The 23303-nt window shown below is 35.4% G+C and overlaps 1 protein-coding gene across 11 annotated transcripts in view; it reads right to left on the bottom strand.

Annotated features, from left to right (window-relative positions):
* Positions 1-23303, bottom strand: part of LOC129565296 (tyrosine-protein phosphatase Lar) — a 396243-nt gene that overhangs the window by 234018 nt on the left and 138922 nt on the right. For all 11 annotated transcript variants that reach the window (XM_055440021.1, XM_055440015.1, XM_055440016.1 and 8 more), the window contains one exon: positions 684-786. The gene's annotated coding sequence lies outside the window, so the exon portion shown is untranslated. The remainder of the gene's footprint in view (positions 1-683; positions 787-23303) is intronic.

The raw sequence follows: 23303 nt of genomic DNA, 5'->3' as shown, positions 1-23303 counted from the left end.
AGAAGGAATGCCTGTTAAAGTTGGTTTGAGTGGGAAATACTGTGTTGCTGTTGTAACTGCTTTTTCAATACGGAGAAAAAGTTAGTTCTTTTATCGTACGAAAGTGTTTCAGAAAAAAGAATTCTTCGAAGTTTAAATACTCTGTTCTCTGAATTACAAATCACAATCTTAACGCATTCTTTTGACACGTTGAAAAATACCTGGAACAAAAATTACACTCAAAGAAATTCACAAAAGGAATAAAATGCATAAATGCATAGGGAAAGTTGCTTTATTTTTTTCTGCAATATCAACATTCTGCATATAAGAGTAAATTTGGCGATGCTGAAAAAAGAATTTTCCGTCATAAAATTTGAGATCTTTGTAAATTGTAATTTCCTACTAACCATATTGATAAACCATGCTAATATAGCAGTAATTTTGCTTAATTCTACGAACATTCACAATGAGTTTCCGAATTGTCGATTGACAATTATAATTGTAAACATGTATGTGTTCTAAAATCCATTTATTCCTATTGAAAAATACATTATTGCCCTTATTTTACCGATTGGTATCTGAGATTTTTTCTGTATTTTTGTTGAATTTGGAGCATTATATGATCGTATATTCGTTATTTTGAAAATTCGTCGACATGACAACAGTTGTTTCTTTTCAATTTAAATTTAGTGTCCAGTACTTACCCAATCCAAATTGGATGACGTGTGGCAATGTAGCAAGAGATATTTCGGTTGACGCTTTAGTATTATTCAGTACATAAATTTCCTCTCGTCGTCAAACAGGAATCTGAAATGGAAAATCAAAAATGGATTTTAAAGTTGTATCGTTTGTCATTTGCAATTTAGATTTGGTATTTTGAGTTGTGTGCAGTTTTTGATACATCTCTCTTATACCGTATAAGCTAGATACACCAACGAATTCATATATATTCCCCTTGTATTGCGTTTAAAATCTGAAAAAATCTTTCATTCTTTACGAAGAAAGAATTAAACATGAAAATGAATGAGCAACACAGAAAAATGTTCTAAAGACATGCTTCAAATTACGTGCTTCTCATTAACAAAATAAAAGAGGTGGAATTTCTCTCCTTTTGAGCGAATTTTCCTCTTACTCATCTTCTTCTTCCTCCACTTCCCTTTTCTCCTTCTTCTTCCAAATAAACGAAAAAAAACACAGATAAAAATCTTCTCTCTGTACAAAAGGTCATTTCCTCATGCAAGAGTCGAGTGGAGAGAGTGAAAAAAGCGCAAGAAAAATAGTTGAAAGCATTTGAATTTATATTTCATGGCCCGTTAATGATGTCTGTGAAAGCATTTTTAACTATTGCTTGTCTTTTGCCGTGTTATACACCGGGGGTACACATTGAGTATGGAATGTGTTCCTTATCCTCGTTTTCGGAAGTGGCCATTTATATAAAATATTTTTGAATGTACTCGAGAGCGATGCATTATTTTCACCTTTTCTCTCTCTCTCTCTCTCCCTCTCTCTGGTTTGCATTGCACGCGGTATCCGAAAAATCGCTTTACATTTTATACTAATGTATCTCTTTATCTAAACTGCATGCCTTTTTCGCATTGAAATTTACTACTTAAAACATAAACAATGAATGAAAATCAGCAAAAAGCGATGCCACACACACACACACAGTACAATACGGCTGCATGTAATGAGAGTGGCGGATGGCTACAACATCGACCAAAAAAAATGGTTAAAGAATCTTTTGTATCACAAGAGAGATAAACATTGCATGAAATGGCCACCATATTTGGGATCTTATCCTCGGAACAAGGCAAGAGAAAAGAGAGAGTCATCGTTGCAAAGATGTTGAAAACTAAACAATGGCGATATAAAATCAACGGAGGACAAAAAAATGCGCTATAAAATTGTAGCATGACTCGCTCGCTCTTTCGAAAGGCGCGCATATCGTCTGTGTTGAGTAGAACAACCAACTGCAACCGGGGTCACATACCGAAGCGTTTCGCTTTTATTACTCCATTCGATTGTTATTATAAAGCTCCCCGGCACAAAACTTAGCACAAACTCGACAAAAAACTAGCTGCAACAACCACCGCCACAAGTACAAAATAACGGAAACAAAACGAAATTTTTATTTATGGACGAGTTTTCTCGTTTCGCGATTGCTTTATTGAAAACGATAAAACATTCGCTTGTTCATTCGAATTGTTTTTCTTTTTCTATTAGTTTTTTTGTTGTTGTTGTTATTTGGAGAGCGTTTCGGCTTATCAACCACCATCGAGTACTGTGTAAAATACCACTTCTTGTGTCGTATCGAAAACCATAAAACGACTTCGATAATGGCGTCTTGAATATTGAGAGCGTGAATGAAGTGAAAAATTAATATCTTAATCAAAAACATAACAAACTTAAGCACTATCATCACATGTGATGATGATTTGTTGCATATTTCACATGCCAATAATAACGGACCGTTGAATGAAAGCCAAAGCATTATGTAGTCTCACATTTCGAAATAACCGACACCATTTCGACAAAGCTATTTTATACGTGGTTAATTGAGTTATCACCTTATTATTTGCCATTGTGCTTCCGAAATCGACTATAAATTATCATTTCCGATTTCGGTAAAGTGATTCATCGTGCACATTTGCCAGTAATATATGCGGCAGTTACATTTGAAATTAAGTAAAACGAATGTGAGAAACAATCAGATTGCAACATAAATCACAATTAAATTCATTTCGTACATTATTTTGTGGCTAATAGAGGCAGATCGAAAGCGAGCCCAAATTTTTTTTTATAGATAGAACCATGTTTGATGTAAAATGGTTTACTAAAACCAATTCCAAGCGATAGATGAGGTTGAGTCTTTATGATTTCAATTTGAATGAGGATCAAGTTGATTCAAGAAATGAAGCTTCTAAAATGGAATAAGAGATGAAGAAGCCATTTTGGTACAATGTCGTCAGAAATGTGTTTTCAAACCTTTCAGCGTAGTTCTAATTCAAATCAAAACATAATTATTATGTAAATTTGGAGACAAGTTAAAACTTTAAATTAACATTCATTCGCCTACTGGATTTCACACACGGAGAATTAATTCGCAAAACTCGTTGTTCGTACAAGTATTTCGTGTATTGTCAAAATTGAGAAATGAACGAAAAAAAGCACACTCTAAACACATGTATTTCTGTATTTCTATTTTTCCTTCCTTCGCCTGGAGATACCACGGCGAACAAAAAAAAAGAAGCAACATCGCGTAAGTGTGCCAGGTCAAAAGTGAGTGCTCCGCTGGTGCAATGAGTTTAAGTTAATAAATCATTTGGAATGAAGTCGGAAGCGGAGATGATTTCTTATTTTTCACTTTTTGCCAGTCGGAAGAGATTTTTTTGCCACGATTCCACCGTGTATATTTATAAATCTGTTTCGACGAATGGAATTTATGCAATTTCAGAACAGACGAAGAGCTATTTTGAGTAGAGCAGTCGGAATAATTTGACGTTGACAAAAAAATAACCTTATCTACTAGCATTGTGTCTTATCACAGAGCGAATGAGATATATTTAAATGAATACTGTGAAATGAAGCCATCGGCAGATTGAAAAATTCACAGAAGTTTAACTGAAATATAAATGAACTTCATTTGCATTTTAAATAGATGACAGAAGTGCAATATCGCTTTTATCTAGCGCAGAAATTATGGCATGAGATCACAATATTCAGATCCATATTTCTATCGCTTATTCGCTTCGTGTGTGTGTGTGTGTTCGGGTGATAATTCATGGCAATTATGGGGAATATTTTTGCACACATGTGTTAAAGCGTCATTTTTTGAGTGTATAAAATATGAATGAAGTTGGCATATGCGGCTATATGGAGACTGCGACACTTTCTTTTTCTATCACCGCAAAATGAAGATAAAATTTAATCGCCGTTTTTTATGCGCATAAGATTAACTATATGTATGATGCAGACAGTGAGGATATAAAGAGTAAAGTTATTCAACTGCTTGTAGTAATAAAAAAAACGTAAGCGAAAAAATGGTGAATTATTTGTGTGCCATTTCGATATTGCCAGGAAGCTAATAATCAAGATCACTTTTTGCACTTCCTCTTCGACCGATGCACTCACTAGTGAGTAAAGTAGAGCTCTGCTTGTGTGTCGTAGTAGTGGCAATAAAGTTTGTTCGATTTTCTGAAAAGGCATGCAATCTCGAGTTTTGCAATTGGCTTTGACTCTAGCGTTTTGTAAATTGCATAAATTCTCGATGGGAATGATGAACGCGTTATTAATCCCATAGATTTAATGCAAAACCTCGGTTTGTTTCGTTTTTTCCCATTCCCACATTTGGCTGTGTGTTTAATTTCAATTATTTTGGTTGTTTTCTTCTCTTTCTCATCGTATTTATCGGATTAGTTCTTATCGAATGAAAATGTGCGGTGTGCGCGCTATGCGCTGTGTTGGATCGGAAGGAAAATTCATTATGGAAAGTCATTTCGACTGGGTCGTAATGCATGAAAATTGATGATGATGCCACGGCAGCGACATGCTGTCATCTGTGGAATATCATCAGTAATAATTTATGGTTGGAAAGAAGAAGGGAAAATAATACCAAATGGTGGATGGAGGGAGGCAGACAAAAGCTAACGAACCAACGCAACCAGCGACTGAATGAAGACATACTTAAAAAATCGCAATAATTTCGAGCAGGTGCTAAATTCATCGCTTATCCAATCGCATTGTTTAATGTGGAGTTCATCTGTTCTGGATCAATGTGTCCCATTTCTTTCGCCTCCCCTCGATTATTCATCATTGCCACAATTTTTTTTTGTTGTTTCCTTTTTTTCTGGTTCTTCTCCTCTCTCGTTTCGCTCCACTCGCAATGATTTCGGTGGGTTTAAGCCATCATTCGTTGATACTACCAAAATGGGAACATCGCTTTTCGCGCACGTGCGATGATCCATTTGCTCTATTCAAGCTGAAAGAAAAGTGAAAACCGTGCAAATGCGTCCATAACAAAGATGTTTTCGTAGCATGAAAGAGCGAATGAAGATTTTAATATTCCCGTTAAAACCACGATCAACGGAATTAATATGGATCAACCAGGGAAATTACATGGATGAGCCAAGAAACGAGCCAAACATTCACATTATAAATTACACACGTAATAACTTAACAAATTGTGTGTGTATGCTTTTTTCGCTGCCACTTTGTGCGCTCGTGTTTTAATTTTCGTTTTTGCACGGATTTTTTGCAGGAGAGAACAAAAGAATAATATAATAAATTCGATTTAATAATGGGTGTACACGGGTTTTTTCCTCCACTGGCTTCTACGAATATGAATGAATGTAATTACATGGAGATGTGGTTTTTTTCGCTCTTACTCTCCCTCTCTTGAATAAATGTAATGTCCGAATGAGAAAAAAATTGCACCGTAACGATGGTGGCGAAGCAGTGCGCATCGGTTGTGATTTTATTTTTAGATGGGGGAGGGTTTCTCTTAGATTTAGATTTAGATTCTGACAGTTGGTTTTATTAATGATTCCGCTGTGGCGTTTTGTTTTAATTTCAAATGTGCGTATGTCTGCAATTGAAAAGTCGACAACCGTCATCCAATCACCCTTAAACAACCACCGCACACAAAAAACTCATTCCATCAGATCCAGTCGATTGCTGGTATTTTGCGTGTTTTTTTTACTGGTTAGTTTACACAATGTTTTTTTGTTCTTGCTGCCCATTTTATTTGTACTTTGATAAATTATTTACAAATGTTGTTTTAATCATTTGCCGCAATCATTCCCAACTCTCATGCTGATATTCGAATGTTTTGTGTGCCAATCTTTTTTTCGTTTGATGAAATTGCACCAAGAACGTGCATTTGAGTATTACGTGTGTCATGACGCATTAAAATACACTCAATGTGTTTTTACTGTTTCAAAGTCGAAAATCACCATGGGTCGAGTGGAACAACAACAGCTCGTGACCCGTCGGTTGGTTTGATTTCCGTTCTTTTATTGCGCGTTGATTCAATCTCTTTTCGCGCGCACATAAAGAGTGTGTGACATAAGGAAAAGGGTTGAGAAATTTAACATGAAAATCCGTTTTTTTTTTTCTTTTTTTCTCTCGTCAAACGCGTGAGTGTCGCAAAACGACAGACAAAATGAATGACTTAACCAAATCACTCAAGCTTGAAAACAATAAAACGAACAAAAAAACATAACAACCATATCAAGGGAGGAAATCAAACAAAAATATGTCATTAAAAACGCCACAGGCATAATTGTAAAGCTGAAAGCGAAAATAAAAAGCAACGCCAAACACATTGTGTTATATGTGTATGACAGGCCGTTTGCGTGGAATTATTTTAATCCTTTGTGTTTACTTTTGGGCGTTGTTAATGGTTGTTCAATGACATTTTAATTTGCATTTTGCATACGAACATTTGAAGTTGAACAGAAAAAGAACACAAATATAATGCCTTGTTACTGGCTTTTTAATTGATTTTTGTTGTTTATTGCACAGCGAAAAAAAAATATGCCATTTCATTGCTCGTGTTTAACAATCGACTAATTGCTGCTGTTTTTCAAAGAGTGAAATTAATGGGTTTTTTCTACTCTCGCGGTCATAATTTTTTTTTGTTCTTGGATCAAAAGTTTTGATAACATTTTCAGCTCGATTAGGCATTTAAAGCAAATGCCTTTATAAAACCTGTTCGAATTTAAAAAGGTCTTTTGGTGTAGAATTAATTGCGTCTGGAATCTTCGAAGTTATCGAAGGGATAGAAAACGAAAAGGAAGAAAAACTTCAAGAAAACCTTTGGGAAAAAAGTGTTCATTTTCTTTTTTGTCCTGAAATATCATTTTTCATCGTTTGAAATGGAGCCAATGGGCTTAGCTTCAGCTCATTAATGCGAAGTTTGCATTGCGAACATTGGTGTTGTCACCGGCGCCACCGATCGACCTGGCTTGATCTTAATTGTTAATCCTTTTTGATTATCGGAATTTCAGATAATTCCGTGAGCCAATTTCGATGACATTCGAACAAGATCAAAAGAAATGCCTTCATCTCCGTGCCTTCTTCATTTTAATGAAGTTCAGGTCGCAAATCACCATTATGCAAAATCACGATTGCTTACCGTAAATTGCATACACAAGCCATAAAGCTGAATTATTTAAATCGCAATTGGTTTGGCATTTAATAATAATAATGAGATGAATTTGATTTGTGCATGGCATCGAGTGATGCTATTGATGAAATTGGTGGACGACGATGCGATAACATTTTCGCATCAACAACAAAGTACTGTTTATATTCCAAATGAACACCGTGTTGTGTGTGATTCACGGGAAATCCATTAAATAAATTTCCATTGACGAACGAACGCACACATGTTTATTATCAATGACGTTGCACGCAACGTCTAAATCTTTGGACAATTTAAAGTGAGTGAATTGAGTGTGGCATATTAAACCAATCTTAATTTGGATTAATTGCTAAGTACTACTCAATGAATATATATGAGCAATATTTAAGAGTTTAACTCCAATTATTTGATTAGTTCATAACTAAGCGCGTTTTATGATGATTTATGGTGCCGTTGAAACTACTGTGTAAATCATTTGGAAAATGTCTTTGGTATAAGTAGAATTTTGCCACTGCGAAGTGGAGAGGCTGATATGAGACTCTCATATGAGAGTGACAAAGAGCGTTGGAGCCAAGGAGCGAGTGCGAGAGACGAAAGACGCTGGAAAAGGAGAGAAGGCAAACGGGAAGACAAGGAGAGAATACGAATGGGAAAGCAGAGACAAAGACGAGAAAAGCAAGTAAGGCAAGATGGAGTGAGAGAAAGGGAAGAAGAAGGAGAGAGCGAGACACGAGATTGCGTAAGAGAAGAGGATCGAGACAGGAGTGGATGATAGAAAGAGAAGAGTAATGGAGAAGGCATGAGAATGGTTTCAATGTGTAGAGTGCTTTGGGAAACTTGGTTAAGTGTGCAAACACATTTACGGCAAATAAATAAAGGCACAGATCGGAACCGCATAAACGGAAGGAAAGATTTAGAGTCATTAAAGATAGCAAACAACCACAACATAGACGATATGCTGCTATGTGTGGGTTTTACTACAACTGACAAACATTTCACAAGTGCCTCTTCATTTACTATGTTTATAATAATCATCAGTGCATGCGATTCACTCAAATATCCCATTACTGCATTTTAATTAAGTTAATTAAAAATAAACACCGGTATCCAGAACCATTGTACTGTGTTTATATTTTGTGATTGATGGGACTGACCGCTGAATTCACCGAAACGATTCACCGACATGGATTGAATCTAAATATATGTACAAATGGAATTGCGTCATAATGATTAGGACAAATTTGTTACTTGCAATAGACCACAATAGGTAAATACTTTCACTCACACTGTTTGTGTGTGTGAAACAATAATAATGCAATTGAATTTTAAAGCAGATTGAAAAATCATGTTCATTTTCGCCATTGGCATTCCGGCAAATGGAATTTTTCACATAAATTCAACATTTAATACCACAATTTATATCCGGGATACATTGTAATAAAAAAAATATATAAATTTCATACAACACGCCCTCCATAAACTATTTGTTAATTGTAATATTAATTTTCAAACACCTTTTTCCCCGGTTGTATAAATGTGTGTCAGTCAATTGATGCTTTCCACCATGTTCCTAATTAATGTAATTAATGGTCATCGCCAACGTAAAAGTGACGATTGGAATTTTCAATATTTCACAATCGTCCCCTACGGCATAGGCTGTACAACGTATATTTTGATATGAATAGCATTTCAACCAACGAAAATATTTTCTCGAATGACAAATGTTGATGGAAAAACAAACAATCTACATTTAAATTCGATTCGTTCCATCTAATAATTGGAGAAAATAATACCGATAATTATCGAATATTTGTACAGTGGCCTTATGTTCAATCAGCATTATTGATATGTATCAGATTTCATAGGGAAATGGAATACAGTGGGCGGTTGATTTTGTTGATGTGCTTGTAATTAATCAGATTAAAAATATGGAAAAATAATAATAGATTTTTCAACAAAATTGAATGAAAGTTAAATGTTGATCGCTAAAACCTACTGACCATATAATTAGTACGAATGACATCCGTTCAACTATTGATCCGGCCATAATCCATTGGAATCGGTGTGGATTTGAATATTTTATGAGTTTTTCAATTATTTCTCGGATCTTCAAATTTTTCACACTCAAATATGAAATCGGGAAATTCTACATTGAAAAGGTCGATATGACTGAAAATTACAGCGCTATTTCATGATTCTATAATTCATGAATATCAAACGTAGTTTGAAAATTTGTCGAAAACTTCATCCTTTCGATTTTAATTGCCATTTTGAAAATAAAATTCGATCTTATTTATATTGATAAAATGTGTTTGCCAAACTTTGTCTATTCGCCGATATGCTCTACGCTTAAAATAAATGAATTTTTGCTGAATTAATCGCACATCCGGCTGGGCATGCTGACGGTTATTCGAAAGAAGAGAAAAAGAAGTAGAAAAAAAAAACGATACGAAATATTATAGTTTTAATTATCTTTTACCGCAGTCAGTCTTATCTTTATCCTGTAATCCGTATAATTTATGGTTGGTGTGCATTTTTTGTTCGGCTCTCGTATATTCGAAATCGACAATTTTCATCGGATTTTTCAGCGTGCGCGCGAAAATCCTCCTGGCTTCAATGCTGCACACTATAAATATATTAAGGATTTTTCTCGCTCTCCCGAATGTGTTCAATGACCAATTAAGCCAACGAAATGCAATTACAAAGCAATCATTAAAAAATGTGTGTGCCGTTTTCGTTTCTTTTTTATTCTCGGTCGAACGAGAGAGAAATCGAACACTTTGATGGTGATGCAGCCGTCGCCGCCGTTACTGAACCATAATCGATTTCATAAAAGTTTTTAATTAAAACGTTGCACGTAACGTATGCATTTTGTGTTATAATTCTCTGTGTAGCCGCCCTTTTTCGATCCTCCGGAACTTTTTCAATATTTTCACTTTGGCTTTAGCCCAAAATGTTTGAATCAAATCCATATATGAGCGAAATAATAATAAAATTTATTCATTGTAAACGATATTAATTAAAAGGGGAAGAATTTTGGGAGCGAGAGTGAGAGAAGCTCAAGCAAGAGATGATCAAATGGCTGCGATTCGCTGGCCATAAAGTTGGAAAGCAATTCGAGTAAAATTCAATAGAGTTTTCACTGCGCGCACAGACACACGCACGCACACACAGAGATAGAGCCATAAAGATAAAAGATTACCGTTTTGTGTTTATTGGTTTAATTACAAAGTTTGTACGATGTGTCCGATTGCTTTGCTTTGCTTTCTATTAATTTTGAAAACTATCTCCGTAGAATTGATGAAATTTTCCGAATAATTAAAATAGCTTTTTAACCTCTTCCTCGCCCCACATTGAACTCAAAACTCGTTCCGCATAAATAGCTATGTATGGTCGCTTTGCTGCTGTGCATTTTATTTATCCAAACTAATGCAAACACTGCAACTTTTAAGCAAATATAGAAAATAGAACGGGATGGTGCATGACAAAAGCATGGTAACGACCAATGCAAACCACAATTCCAAAGCCCGGAACCGAATTTGTGGCTGCTTTTAATGCTCGACTCATTACCCTCATGATTATGAGAATGAATGAAAGAAAAGAGAATAAAAACCGACCCAAACACAAAAAGCTTAAATAAATGAATGATGCGGATTTGAATAAATGAATTCGAAATGATCCGTAGCATAAAAACTACACGGCGAGAGAGAGGGAGGGAGCGAAGCGCACGACGAGCTAATTCCACTAGTCACGGAAGATTCATTGGATGTCATGTACGAGCTTATGAGCGTGAGAGTGAATGGGTACAAATGCAATGATGAGTACGAAACGGTGTTTGCATTCAACTTTTCATGTCCGAAAACTGATCTCACCTCAAACTCACAGAATCAGCGCTTCAATTTAGAAAATTACTCCAAAGCCAAAATGCTACATTTATTTGATATAAATTTTAAAATATGTTTCCATTTGGAACAGTCGAGATGAAATACAAGCAGGCGGCAGCAGCAGCAGCAGCAGCAGCAGCAGTGATGGCAAGTGAACTACACAACGAAACAAATGAAAAAGAGTGGCAAAGCAAATGGAAACAAAGATACACATACACACAGAGCGAGTGAAAGGTAGAAATGAGTGCTACTATTCGGTTGTGACGCCACAAAATGAGCACACATTTGCCGAAAATGCTGTTTACCGAAATTATTGGTTTTGTTCGTTGCATTGTTGTTTGCGCGTACATTCTATTCATGTTTCATTTGTCAGAGGTGGCTGCTTTCAAACGGGGGAAATCTCCATCACTACGAGAGAGAGAGAGAGAGAGACGAGAAGCGAAAGAGAGCGAGACGCAGGGGAGGCGAATGAATGGCAGCCACATTCATACGGGCGACGGATTAACAACAGATTAATCATGGATTTTCGTATTTTATGATAACATCTGCGGTTCGTTTTCGTTGTGCGAAAATGTTGGCATGCCTCTGCCAAGGCGTTTCAGGCATTTGTTGTTGTTGTCGCTGCTGTTTTTCTCCCGTTTTCCACTGATTCCTTACCAATTTTGCTTGATGTTTATTTGTTTTCGATTCACTCGCAAGCACACCGAGTACATTGTATATAAGTTCTCAAATGCATGGTTTGAATGACGCCCAAGCTTAATAGCAACTACTGATACCATTTTATGAGATTATGTTGGCAATCAGTCAGAAACGGTACTGTAACTACTTTACTGTAAAACTTTGGCTGTACTGTAACCACCCTCTCGCACTCCCGTACACTCATCACACTTTTCTCTCCTACAATAAACCGGAATGAACAAACAATTTTGAAATATTCCATTTCCGAAATTGGATCGTCGGCCAACTTGCAACTTCACAGTTTTTATTTGTTTCGCTTTCTGTTGTCTGTCACTTTTTCGTCGGGTAACCTCTGAATTCTTTTACTTTATTAAATAATAAAGTGGAATTGAGTTTGGAATGGATTTGGGTGGGAGAAATTGAAAGAACGATTTTAAATGAGCGAAATTATGAAATTTCTGGCTTTTGTTCTGAGATTTCCTTGATTTGTGATTGAAAAATCCCATAATTTGGAATTTCTAAAATTATGTGGCAATTTGATTTTGCTTTAATTTCACCATTACCGTTAATTCAAATCCGGATTCGGTAATGTCTGAAGCAGTATTTTCCATTGAAGAATGACATTTGAAATATTTGTTTGGATGATTTTTGCTATTTTTAACGATTTCATGACTTTTTCCCAGATGAAAAGCATTAGATCTTCTTTTGCAATACTATATTGCTGCCATATTTTTGCCATTGCTGTGATGGATTTCTAATTGAATCCAAATTTAGTTAAAAACAAATCAGAAACATGATTGGTTCCGACTAAAAATAGCATAAACATCAAAATAGATTTCTCAAAATAATTCCATTTAATTGAATTGTGCAATAAATTTCAACCACAAATGTCGTTTGTGTTTCATTGGTGTCATTTTTCGAAGCGTCCTATTTTTATAAACATGAAAATACATTGAGTGAGACGGAATTGAACGTTCATAAATCGATAAATATGGATTTAATTCAACGTCATAAATGAAAACGTGTACATTAACTCAATAGATAATCGTGCTATTTATTCGATTGAAATAATTAAGAGCGATGAATGCGCTCAGTTCATTTGTGTGACAATTCGTGTCGATTAGCTACGGCGATATATCGAATGTTATTCATTAGATTGGAGACATGGATTTCGAGAGTGATAAAATGAATGGAAAATGAATACGGACATTTTTCTATTTCGATCATCAGGGAATCAATCGAAATAATCCCTTGAAGGGAAAACAATTCCACAAAATATTGATATTGAGTACAGAATTTTAGTTAAAAGCATTTCATACTGAATAAAATGAATCGCGTGCTTTTTTGTCTCTCTCTAAACCTTCAAAATTCTTGATGAATTATTACTTGAAAAATGCAATGGCATCAAAAAAATGTGTTGATTGATTCGAAAATAGCATCGCAATTTTATGAGTTGAATAAAAACATCTCAATGGAACGTCCATTTTTATTAAAACGGCAAATATCGATATGCCAAGGGAAAAAGAAATCAATTTCCAAAAATATTCATGTTATTTGTTACAAAATAATAATCTATTATATGAATAAAGCGTAGAAAATGGTGGCATTGAAGGTTATGAAAACCCTAGAAGTACCGCAAGAAAAGCCACAATTCATTGTACGCCATTGTGTTTTTTTCTTCTTCTGCGGTTGGGCTTTATATTTAATAACATTGAAGCCGATCCATTGTCTCGTTATTCGTGTTTGTGTTTTCGTTTCTTTCTATCTCACTCGCCCACTCCATCGTTGCTGAAGCAATTAATTAGCCTCAAGCTATAAATTTTTTTCTCTATCAAATAGACAGCAATTTTATGGAATCCAATCGGGCTAAAATAAGAAACAAGTCAACAGCCACCGAATGACGTGTTCGTTGCTATGTACGTTGCGAAAAAAACTCCATAAATTATGCCATAAACTTAAAAACAACCGATGAAAATTTTAATTTAAAGCATTTTTCGATCGCAAGCGCCCAAACGTTTCCTTAGACAATACCGAAAGATGTAAGCGAGAGTGAAATTGCCGTGGCCACTCACTCTCTCATTCTCGTTCCTTACGAGAAGACGAATTATTAAATATATTGAAAAACGACCGTATTGCTGGGTGTAATAGTATACACGTTCGAGGCGTAAGTGAAAAGTGAAAATGGTCTTTTGGTATGGTGAATAAAATGAGCGCATCAAATTAATACCTTCTTCAATTCCCAAAAGAGTGCAATAACAATCCACCAAAGTGAATGTTATCGCGACGACGTTAGTCAAATACTTATGTTCGACCGCAGACGGTTATTTGATGGCTCTGGCACGAAGTAACACAAGAGAAACAATGCGAAAAAAGAGCAAAACAAAAAGAGCGAATGAATCGCGAGGAGAAGCAGCAACAGCAGCAGCAGCAGCAGAAAAAAACAACACCAGTCACCCACAACAAGCATAAAGCAAGTAAATGCGAATAAATTAATATTCAATTTTTTTGTCCGCGCTTGCTTCTTATTTTGTTATGATAACCACTGCCACATTGTGGCTGTTGCTAGCATTTTTGCCTTATTCGGTGGTTTTTCTCTGTTTTTCTCCCCCGCGAACACTGTCTGTTAATGTTTGCAGCACATTTAGCTCGTATGGATCTTGCCGAACAGAATATCTGTGGCGTATTCGCACAGAGAATTTTTTGCCATTTTTTTCACGCTGCTTCGATCGCCGTAGCTGTCTTCGTCGTCGCCATCGTCGTCACATCTAGCAAACGAAGTGAGAGTGCATCGTATTACGGTTGATGCTCAATACCTCATTCTAGACCACATTTACATCGTAAAATATTATTTTAGGATAAAATAATTTTTAATGCATTTTTTGCCTTCACTTTGCATCCATCCACACTCACTCCGTTCGTTCGTTTCGATGGCGAACGCGCATTTGTCTTGGTTAGGTGTGTGAACGATAGGGTGGTCCAAACTGATATATCATGGTAAGGTATATGCTCCCAATAGCTTAAAATTGAATTGGGCTCAAAACTAGCTGATTCCCATTTTTAGATCAAAAAAATGTTAAAATTTAGTGATTGATAGAGCCTAGGGGCTTCACGTGATTTTGCAGAACGCAAATAACTCTGAAAAAATAAAAATAATAGTGAATCAAACCTTCAACCGAAAATTTGAACCACTTTTGAAGGTTTTTGGTGGATAACGATGAATATTGGAACATTTTTTGACGATACAATCTGCACAAATTTACTGGTATGCACGTCAATCTCAAATATCTATGTTTATTTAATAATATTCATTAGACTGTAATGTCAAAAAATGTTCCAATATTCACCGTTATCTACCAAAATCAATCAAATTTACGGTTGAATCAATCACTATTATTTTTATTTTTCATTCGTATACACGTAAATTTGACATATCTATGTATATTCAGTAATATTCATTTGTCGTTCACGATGAATATTGTTGAATATACATGGATATTTCGGATTTACATGCATACCATTGAATTTCTAAGTTATTACTTGATGCGTGCGGATATAAAAGATGAAAAAAATGATTTTTCCCCCTAGGATAGAGCCGTACTAGAAATGGCTGTTTTTGACCAATTTTTCAACATAGATATTGATAGAAAACCCATAGGTTATTCAAATCGAATCTGGTGACATATCATTTTTTGGGTTTTTTGGGACTCTGAACACGAATCCGTTATCAAAAATTAGCTAATTTTGCTTTCTTTTTTCACTTTTTGACACCTGTCCCTCAAACTTGGTCAACATGGGAGGCCAACACTATGTGTCAATGAAATCTATGGGACCAGGCGCAACTTTCGTGGGATACCATGGCGAACTCGTAACAGTAATAATTGATAAAAGCTATCAAGGCCATTATTTCCTTACTGATAAGAGATAAGTGATGATTGTCTGCGGCAAAATTGTAGCTTTTAATTAGATCTAAAACTTTGTTGAACAAAGTTTTGCTCCATCGCATATGGGGTATGAGTTATGGGAGAAAAACCGAAAAAACGCAAAAAAAATCCGTATAAATGTATAGAAAAATAGCAATTTTTCCCACTGAAAATTTTGTTATTTCTTTTTGTGTGGATTCGAATTCTGCGGCCTAAAAAATCATAAAAATGGCTGCTTTGAACAAAAATTTACTTTTGGTGGAAAAATACGTGGAAAATGTGATTTTTTTCGATACGTGAACTATAGATTTACAGGCATTAACATACTAATGTTATTAATTATTAACATATTATTAACGGGGCGTTAATAACTCAAACATAACATATTATTAGATTAATAAGATTCTACGATATTATTAACATATTATCTTATTATTAATAAGATCGCCATTTTATTAAAAAGTTAATAAGATCCATCTTATTATTAATAAGATAATCTTATTAAAATATTAATAAGAAAATCGGATTTTATTAACCAATTTTCAAAAGAAATTTTGAAGAAAAGTTTCATACTAAAAACATATCAAATATCGTCAGATGCATTTTTCTTCAATATTTCGTCGTTTAACGATATATGATATGATTTTAGTATGAAACTTTACTTCAAAATTTCTTTTGAAAATTGGTTAATAAAATCCGATTTTCTTATTAATATTTTAATAAGATTATTTTATTAATAATAAGATGGATCTTATTAACTTTTTAATAAAATGGCGATCTTATTAATAATAAGATAATATGTTAATAATATCGTAGAATCTGATTAATCTAATAATATGTTATGTTTGAGTTATTAGAAATTTTCCGATATTTTGGTTATTAACATATTAATAACATATCAAAAATGTAAATCTATAACGTGAACACAACTAGAAAACTTTAGTTCTGAGATTATTCGATTTTTGCCATCAGCATAGTCAATCTTAAGGTAATTTGAAGCGCTGAGTTCGAATTTGGTGTTAAAAATACACTTGGAACCATGTATTTTTGCTATATGGCTGAATTTATTGAGAAAAAAACATGTTTTTGTATTAAAACTCTTTTTAAAAGCAACATTAGCTAATTTTTGATAACGGATTCATGTTCAAAGTCCCATTCGATTAATTAACCTATGGGTTTTCTATTAATACTATATGTATAATATACATAAAGACACCCACCCTAACGGGCTCATACTTAAGGATTTTTTGGCCAAAAATCGATTTTCTGAGAGTTGAAATCGAACCAACCGAATATGCGGCTAGAAATATATGAAAACATCACTCGACTTGGTCATGTGGGTACTTAAAATGTTCGTGGGGGATCATACTAGATGTTTAAAGGTAGCAAAGGCAGAAATTGTTTGCTCAATGGGGTAATTTGACCCTGAAACTGAAGCTCATGGTTGTGATTTGCACAAGTTGGTCCCAGAAAATCGTACTTTTTGACACAAAAATCACACAAACCTGTAACAAATGGAACTAGAAATCGATCCCTCGTCTAAAAGTGGCTGGATATAGACACATTTTCGTAAGTATGTTGGCTATAATTTGGCTTTTAGAATTTTTAATTGAAAAAAAATGACCAAATTTGAGGTGATTTTCGAATATTTGTTGCTCTATCCATGTCCAGAGGCACATTTTGAGTTGTGATATGGCGTTATGTCGATAGCTAGGAACAAATTGAGTCGGATAGAGGTATTTTCAGATTGATTTATAGTGGACTGGATCACCATAAATGGGCAAATATACAGAAAAATGACAAATTTCGGCGATTTTTGCCAAATTGACACTATTTTTTTTGAATATCCTGGAATAAATCGCTGTGAATCGATCCTATTCAACGTAATTTGTTACGAGCTGCCGAATTATGGCAAAAAAACGGTATGTTCAAGCATCACATTTAGAGCAAATTGCGATAATATGTCGAAAAATGGTCATTTTTTAGGTCATTTTCAAAAAAAATCCGGGGTGACACCAGGCACTATATATCAAAAAAGTGCCGGAACAAAATTTTCATCTCTCCTCATGATCTTTCGATCCCGTACTATTAAATTTTGAATCCTTTTTTTTTGAAAATTGATCACCCCTAATGTATATGTTGAAAAATTGGTCAAAAACACCCATTTTAAGTACGGCTTTTTTTTATTTGAAAATGGGAATCAGCTAGTTTTGAGCCAAATTTAATTTTAAGCTATTGGGAGCATATACCTTACCATGATAAATCAGTTTGGACCACCCTAACGTACGATGTGAAACATGCACGAATCCAATATCGATAATGTATTCAACAGCTAAAACCTTTTTTTTTCATATGTACTAATGTTTCCCATGTATTATTTCTGCTTTCTTCAGCGTCTTCGACGTCGTCGTCTTTAGGTGCATCGTCACATCACTTTTGAGAAAGACGAAAGATGCTTTGCTACTGTTGCAGCTTAGCTCACACCCCATGAGTATCGAGTCATTGTACGTATGTTCTTAGCTCCGTTCCTCTCTCTCCCTCCCTCCTTTGGCGTGCATCGTTTTTTCCATCATTTTAACAATGTAAGCGATGCCAATCCATTCGATACATATTTTTTTTTTGCTCTTCCATTTTCTCCTCGATGGTTTCATGTTTCGTGAACGGCAAAAAGCATGAGCGCTACAGAATGTTCGACGATCAATCATATTGTTTTTTGTTTCATTTCTGCACATTTCGCTTCGAGCACTTTTCAAACTATGTGTTGATGCAATTAATTTTTCACAATAATGGAAATTTGTTAATGCATATTCAAAAACGGTGCAGAAAATGATTGAAACTCCAAGCAACCAAATCCCCGTTGAATGTATGCAAATTACACACGCGCTCACGAATATAATATAAGGAAATGTGCACACAATACCATATAATTAAACAAAATCAACTTTGATGTGCGAAAAACGGAATTTTCAACAAAAACGCCCGTCACCCATCGTCCCACTGTTGTTCGATCTTTTGTTTCCGAAGTTTTTTTTGGTTTCTTTAAGCAGTAAATGTGCACTTTAGCGTATAATGTGACTAGATGAGAGAATGCACAGGCGCTCACTGTTGAAACACTCACTCAAAGAGAAACTCCATTCTATTTCCTCTAAATATAAATTTAAATGACGAAAGTTTTCGTGTTATTGAAAATTTTACATATATTCCAAGACAGTTAATTAGTAAGAGTATTTGGTGTATGCGGCTTGGTTAAGGTATTTGCAAGAAGTTTAACATCAAAGTTTTGAGCATTTTTTTACTTCTGTGCACACGATACAGAAAGAGAAAGGCCTGGAGAGAAAGAGAGAGAGAGAGAGAGAAGTGGCGCGCCTTCGAAGCACAAAATGAATTAGATAAAGGAATTTATTATTTTTGAACGAAGTGCAAAGTGCATGGCATTCGGATAAAGCGGCGACTGATGAACGGGTGATTGCACGACAACGGCATGCATTGCTTACTCCATACGAAGTTTAATTGTGAATTGAAACTTGGGCTGAATATCAACCGCAAAAACATGCACACAGCAAAAAAAAATACTTGTACGCACCGGAGCTCATTGCAATTGAAATTAAATTACCCAAGACAAGCACTAAACACAACCATCAGCCTTATTCAAATAAAAACAGGCAAACAACCGTGAAATAGCGGCACAATCGCTGAGTGTGAGTGTGTAAAAAAGTGTTATTCTTCCCTTCAGTTTCAATCGGCTTTCCAAAGAAATCGTTCACTTCTCATCCTTTTGATGAACTCCCGTGCACATTCTGTTTGGCCCTTTAAAACTCTATTCGTCTTTTAAATTTTGCTTCGTTTGGTGTTCTTTGTGTGTGTTTGTGTCTATTTTCGTAACACATTCGAAATAAAGTCGAAGACGAAGCAGCTGCAAACTATTTCCAAAGTGTAAGTCGGGTATTTAGCTTCATATTGTCGTCCTCATTCCACATTGTTCTATTGTTGTGTGGCAAAAGTTACAGTCGTCTATTTGAAATGAGCCAACGAAAAACATGCTAATAATTGTAAAAACATATTCATTCACTCGTCGTCGACAAACTGGCGTTTTGCGTATGAGAGTCGTTCCCCATCTCTTTCACACTTTCTCTCCCCTATGTCTGTCTCTGTGTGTGCTCATTCTGGAAAGCATATGTCTCAAACGATACACACAAACAAATGACGAGACAATGAACAATGCCACGGAGAATGCGTTTAAAGGGAGAGAGAGAAAAGAGACCGAAATGAATGAAACAATGCAAAGAGTAACGAAATATGAAATGAAGAAAACTGAAGAACCTCGAAATGAAGGGTGTAGCGGAATGTTGTGAATGAAGCGACGAGTGAATGCGTTTGACAAACAGTGTGGATTTCATTTACCGTTTTGACTGACACACATATTTTGTTTATGGATTTATGCAAAAATGGGATTAGATAATTAGGCAACATACAGATTTTCCATTATGTTCGAAGCCATATAAGATTTTTCATTTACACTGCCAACACATACATGAGCAAACACAAAAGAGTCCTGGAAGAGTCATCCGATTATTGGGCCAATTTGATTTATTCGGCTGTGAAACGTGAAATCAACACTTTGAAATAATATAAAATGTGCTTTCAACCAAATATTTCTCTCATTTTCCATGCTTGACGCGATCGATCAACTACTAACTAATAAAATGTTAATTGAAAAACTTTTCAATCCTTTCCAGTGGCAATAACATGCGCCGAAAATATATATTTCATGATTGAGTTTGTTCATGCAATTTCAATATTTTGCTTCGTGCAATTTTGCAAAAGGAGGCAAAAAAACCAATCAACGTATGTGAATTTCAACGGTAAAAGTTGCATCGTGATACCATGCATGATGAGGAATGTTGTCATGTCATGTCACATTACTCAGCTTCATAGGCTGTGAATCACAGTACATCTATAATGCACTATTTATAAAGAGCGTACATATTAAATTCTGAGGTTTCAATGCTTGATACTTAGTTAATGTGTCGAATTGGAAATAGTTTTGCCGCTCAGGTTTTGGCAATGATGAAAAAGTTCGGCATCGTCAAAGTTACTTTATTAGAATCTATTCAACGGGAACTGACTCTGAATTTTCGAATATTGAATAAATAAGTAAATTTACTCAATGTTAGTTTCAAAACTTTGAGAATCTTTTCAATTCTCCGTTTGCCATGGCAATGCAGCTGGTCATGATCAGATTTAAATTATTCGCAAGAGAAATCCTAAGTTAACTGTTCAAAGGGAGTGGATTTCTTTGACTCAACATTCAAATGAAGTCATTCATTAAATTGAAAGAAAAGTTCAATAATTAGAAATTGACAAGGAAATCGTTTGAAAATGTACAAGAAATTGAGTGCATTGGCTTTTGCGAAAATGAAAGGGAAACACTGGAAATGCGCATCAAAGACCTTGTTTCACATGTACCCATAAAGTACATCACCATTTCTTGTGAACGTGCACTGCAATTTAGGCCAATCTAAAATATGAATAATTCCGAAATTTCCTTTGAAGTTTTTTCACGCAGCGCATTTTTGTCATTTCAGCATGACAAACGGAAGGAGCAAATGCCGTGGTGTTTGTGTGATGTACCACCGCACTTGGCACGAATTAAAATGAACAAAAAGCGACACCAAAATACGGGCTGGTAAGTATTTTCCACTGTTTTCATATATTGCGGTTTTTCAGCTATGCCTTCGATGTCACCCAGTTGTACCACTTTGTCAAAACACCTTTTATGATCGAGCACTTTTTTCCCCCTTTTACATGAAACCCTGATTCAATTCACCGGTTAAGCGTTTCGTTTTATAAATCTCCTCTAGCTCGTTTTTGCCGATGCCAACGGAGTCAATACTTTTTAAAGTGATAAAATTTATGATGTTTTGTTTTTGTTTGTCAACGGATTTCCCATCACAACACAGAGAGAGAAAGAGAGAGAGAGAGGTGGTGAGGGTGAGGGCGAGAGTCAATTCAGCACATACTGAAAACAGTAACATGTATTTAGTCGCACCGGTAAAATGCCATCGGATAGAATTTATGATGTGTGGCACTGATGAATGATAAATATCCAGAGGCTAAATTGCACGCCTTTTTTTTGTTCTGTGCCAAGCATAACGAACATTCGCCATATTCTTTGCGACAATATTTTGTGTGGCATGCAATGGCACGACATACGATTATGGATTTACATAAATCTAATTTAATTATTCTTCTCGTGACTACTGTCGATAGACTGAAGCGCATCATAAACAAAATTGGCATTGTGTCAACCCATAGGCAAATGGTTTTTGCATGACAACAACGTGACAAATGAGCAAATCGTTGATATCTTTTTTGAGCAACAGAGTGAAAAACTAAATTGTATGAAAAGCCAAACGGTTAACCGGAGTAAGTCGCGCCAAAATTCTGTTTCGGAATCAACGTTCTACCAATTCAACCTCCATCAAAGGTATAAAATTTGCTGCAAATGATGCAACTTGAAGGGAAAATAAATGACCAAAAAGATCGAAATGCGAAGTTCACGTTTGCCAGAAATTTAAAACTCAGTTCATAGATGGCGAGAATGTTTATTCGAACTTGAAAGTCTCCTTTTCGAACACTTTCAGGCTTTTCATACGACCAATGCGTTAAGCCTGTTTCATGCGCCAATATCCTTTTTTCAGTTCAACTCCATCGAAAAGCTTTGAAAACCCTGCAACGGCAACACAAATCGAAAACCTTCAAAGACCACTTTTGGTGGAAAATATCAGCTTCGCTCCTTGCTCCATCTAACGAACACAACATCAAAGTGTTTTGAATTCGTCCTTAGTGCGGCATTTCATTCAAAACATTAAATTCGCAACAATGTAATAAGCTGAAAGTTGACGATTTCAATTAGAAAAGACAAACGAATTCGAGTGCTCACCAACGCTTTACGGAATTTTCTCAATTTGGGATATTCCTCATGGAATTTTCTCACACTACGCTCGGAGTTTAACAATAAAAGTTTGCAAAATTGAATCTAAATGTTAAGTTGGAATTATTTAAAAAGAAATTGCATCACTCTTGTGCCATGGCCTTAAAATGGTTGTTGATTTTTTTGTGCCGCCGTTTCTAGCGAAAGTTGTTAAAAGTCCATAGTCAAATTATATGTTTGGGAAAAAACAGGCGACGGAAATTAAAGCGGTGTCAAAGAACAACGAACTGCAGCCACATCCAGTGCGCAATTTTTAACACCAGCACGTTAAACTTTCCGTCTCTTTTTTCTCGCTCCGAAAATATGTAAAAAGTGAATGGGAATGGGACACGGTTGTAATAAGTGGCACGAATGTAAAATTGTGTGAAAAATAGTAGCTGGCAGGCAACAAAGAAAGTGGGAGACATAAAAAAGTGCAAGAAGAATGTGCGAAATGGGTCGTACAATGTGAAATGGTAATGTGTATATTTGGATATAGTATCTCATCGTCACACCGTATGTTTTGGCTGGCACATCGAATAGGAAGGGAATCACCGAATAACTTAAAAGAATTCACATTGCTCAGCATTTTGGCACTTACATGCAATATCTATGCAAAGACATCCATTACGTGCTACTTTTTTCTCTCGCTCTGGCTTTCTCTGCTTGCTCCGTCTTTCTCTCTCTCTCTCTCTCTCTCTCTCTCTCTCTCTCTCTCTCTCTCT

Source organism: Sitodiplosis mosellana, unplaced genomic scaffold (genome assembly GCF_009176505.1).
Source record: "Sitodiplosis mosellana isolate CC-2019 unplaced genomic scaffold, AAFC_SMos_1.0 Smas_scaffold_2, whole genome shotgun sequence".
In the NCBI taxonomy this organism is placed as follows: domain Eukaryota; kingdom Metazoa; phylum Arthropoda; class Insecta; order Diptera; family Cecidomyiidae; genus Sitodiplosis; species Sitodiplosis mosellana.
Note: the sequence above shows the minus strand (reverse complement) of the source record. Positions and strands in the feature narration are given on the sequence as shown.